Source organism: Phoca vitulina, unplaced genomic scaffold (genome assembly GCF_004348235.1).
Source record: "Phoca vitulina isolate PV1807 unplaced genomic scaffold, GSC_HSeal_1.0 scaffold15, whole genome shotgun sequence".
NCBI lineage: Eukaryota > Metazoa > Chordata > Mammalia > Carnivora > Phocidae > Phoca > Phoca vitulina.
This window is the reverse complement of record NW_022589718.1, coordinates 18,923,164-18,926,692: the sequence shown is the minus strand read 5'-3', so window position 1 is coordinate 18,926,692 and position 3,529 is coordinate 18,923,164. Positions and strand designations below refer to the sequence as shown.

General features: G+C 39.0%; 1 pseudogene; it reads left to right on the top strand.

The window, feature by feature from the left end:
• The first annotated feature begins 1,213 nt into the window (after nucleotides 1-1,213).
• LOC116637713 lies at nucleotides 1,214-1,913 on the top strand (annotated as a pseudogene).
• Nucleotides 1,914-3,529: the final 1,616 nt, after the last annotated feature.

Sequence of the window (3,529 nt, the reverse complement as noted above, 5' to 3'; positions counted from 1 at the left end):
ATTTTTTTGGAAGAGAGAGCACGAGCAGAGGGGAGGGGCAGAAAGAGAGGAACAGGAAGAATAGACTCCACGCTAAGCAGGGAGTCCCACATGGGGCTCCATCCCAGGACCCCGATGTGGGGCTCCATCCCAGGACTCTGAGATCATGACCTGAGTCAAAGGCAGATTCTTAGATGACTGAGCCACCCAGATGCCCCTGTATCATTATATTTAAAAATCACATTCTTCAACTAAAAAGGTAATAAAAAAAATATTAAAAACAAGCTTGAGCATCCTGCCCCAAAACCTTGAAAAATGAAAGAAGCAATCTATTATTTCTTTCTAGAAAATTGTAAGAATGCAAATGCTAGAAATAAACAATGTAAAAGATGCTTCATTTATGTGAAGTTCAAGATATTGTAAAATTAATCTATGCTTGCCGATGTCGGAAACTTCAGTGGGGGAGGGGTATACAGACTGGAAATAGGGAAGAGGCAGCCAAAAATCTTCCTTATCCCAATCTAAGTGATATGTTAGGAAGTGTACATAATCAACAATTCATTGAGTTGTATGCTTAAGATTACTGCATTTTAAGTATATTATGTTTAAAGGATAATAATAACTGAGGTAAGACCCGTGCTATTCTTGCAGGCAATGTTACAATCTAACCATGTTTATCATACAAATTAAGTGAAATATTTATTAAATTTAACAGTTTAGAAAAGAGAATATAAAAGCAAACCACAAAGGTGAGAGAAAATAATAAAGTTAAAAGCACGTCTCAAGATATCAAAATAAGGCAGGGTTTTGTCTTTGAAAAGTGGGCATGGTGCATTTTGCCATCCAAAAGCTTTTCTTCCCTTTCTTGGTGACAACATTTTAGTTTGTGTTTTCTCTCATTCCACAAAATGTTGGTGCCACTTATTTACCAAATTGCCATATCATTTTCTAACCAGCTACCCAGTACTTCTGATCCGTTTCTGATGGCTTAAAATAAGTTCTCTACTGATTTTCCTTTCAAGAAGTCAAGCCTAAATCTTCTCTCTTTGAGTGTGGATTGCACCTAGAGACTCATTTTCAGTTTCTAGAATAGAGCAAAAGTGATAGTGTAGATTGGGGTACCAGGTCATAAAATGTGCTGTGACTTTATGCTTGCTCTTCTTGCAACACTAGATCTAGGGGAAGTCAGTGGTCATATCATGAAGACACCCATCTGTGGAACTGGGAGGTCCAGGCAACCATCCTCCATGGAGACAAATCTAAAAATATTCAACATTTGCTGCGCATGGATGTCACTCTTCCCCTTGGCATTATAACCACTGGCAGTCATGGCTGTCCTCATCAAACTCAATACCACCTTTCCGACCAAGCGGATCCAGACCTTCACTACCTGTGCTGACAACCAGCCTGGTGTGCTCACTCAAGTTTATGGAAGTGAGTGTGCCAGGACCAAGGACAATAACCTGTTTGGCGAGTTTGAACATGCAGACATAAATCCTACACCCTATAGGGTTCCTCAAATGGAAGTCACTTTTGATATTGATGACAGCGACATTCCCAATGTCTCTGCCTTCCAAGAACTGGCTTGCATCCTGTGCATTCAACGTGCAAGCAACTATTAAAGATGAAAAACTTCAAGGCAAGATCTACTTTGAGGACAAACCAAAAATTCTTGACAAGAGTAACGAAATCATCAAATGGCTTGATGAGAATCAGACTACAGAGAAGAAAGAATATGAACATCAGCAGAAAGACTGCAGCCCCATCACAACCAACCTACCCCAGAGTGCAGGGGGCATATCAGGAGGAAGGTCTGGGGCTTCCCTGGTGGTGGAGCTCCTCCAAATGATGGTGTCTCCCTTGGGCCTTTCATGGGAGAGATTGATTCAGCCAACCTAAGCATAGGTTTACCATTGTTCCACACAAAATATTGAAGGGCCCAAATGTGTAGCAAATGCCATGGTAATTTTAAAGTTGAGGTGCTATAGTAAATAATTGGGCATTCTTGATATTTGAATATGGAATATGTACACAGGGAAAGGAAATATTGCAACTTACAAGTACTGTATCATAAGTGGAAAATGCAATGTCTTGAATAAAACTGTATTTAAAATTGGCAAAACCAAACAAACACCAAGCCATGTGGGCGAGCTTGGAGGCAGATCCTCCAGCCCAGCTTGGCCTGCAGGAGACTGTAGACACAGGCAACATCTTGACTGCAACCCAGTTTTCTGACCCATAGAAACTGTGAGATAATAAACATTGGTTTTGTTTTGTTTTTAAGATTTTATTTATTTGAGAAAGAGAAATAGTGAGAGAGAGCACAAGTGGGGGAGGGGGCAGAGAAGCAGGCTCTTCACCCAGCAGGGAGCCAGATGTGAGGCTCAATCCCAGGACCCTAGAATCATGACCTGAGTCAAAGGCAGAAACTTGGGGTGCCTGGGTGACTCAGTTGGTTAAGCGTCTGCCTTTGGCTCAGGTCATGATCCCGGGGTCCTGGGATCGAGTCCCGCATCAGGCTCCCTGCTCGGTGGGAAGCCTGCTTCTCCCTCTCCCACTCCCCCTGTTTGTGTTCCCTCTCTCGCTGTGTCTCTGTCTGTCAAATAAATAAATAAATCTTTAAAAAAAAAAAAAAAGGCAGACGCTTAACCTACTGAGCCACCAGGCACCCCTAAACATTGATTTTAAGCCACTAAGTTTGGAGGTAATTTGTTATAGAGCAATAATAATTAATATAAAACTATATCGATAAGACTCTCTTTTTCAATAATTTGAATATTGAGTAACACAGGATGAAAAAAAGTTGGAGTTCATCCACGGTCAGGGAAGGAACCTGAAATTCGAAATGCCCTTCGATTTCTGTTATCCACACTACGGCCCTGATGCATGTCCTCCTGGAAGTCTTGTCTAACTTTTCATTTGAGCTACTCTGTATTTTTCCAAGGAATTCCTTTGCACTTCATGTTATCCAGAACATATTTCTGGCATATTCAGAACAATATCCGGAACTACCAAATGTTGCTGAGAACTGTAAAATAGATTAACAATTTTTCTAAGCAAAAGAGAGAAATCAAGTAATATCAGAAATGAGAAAGAATTTATAATAATAAAAAGAAATTTTATAAACTATAAGTAAATATAAAGCTCGTGATAAAATATTTAGGTAAATTGAATGGATGAATATCTGGAACAAATAAATCAATCAAAAGGGTTCAGAAAGAATTAAACACCTAAATGGACAAATAACTGGCCTGTAAGGTCAGATAATTTTATTGCTAAGTTATTTTAAGTTTAATATTTTTCTAAAAATTCCAGCCAATTCCATAAACTGTGAAGTACTTAATAAGTTATAACAATTGGAAAATGGGAGAAAAAATGTTTAACTTATTGTATAATTATCTAAAAATCCCAAGAGAATATTAAAGCCTAAAGAATTTAAATAGAAGATATCCACAAACACACAATACACACCACAAACACACCTATGTGTGAATGCCTGTGTTTCACTCAATATCTTTCCTATAATGCAGCAGAAAACAGAAGATACTAT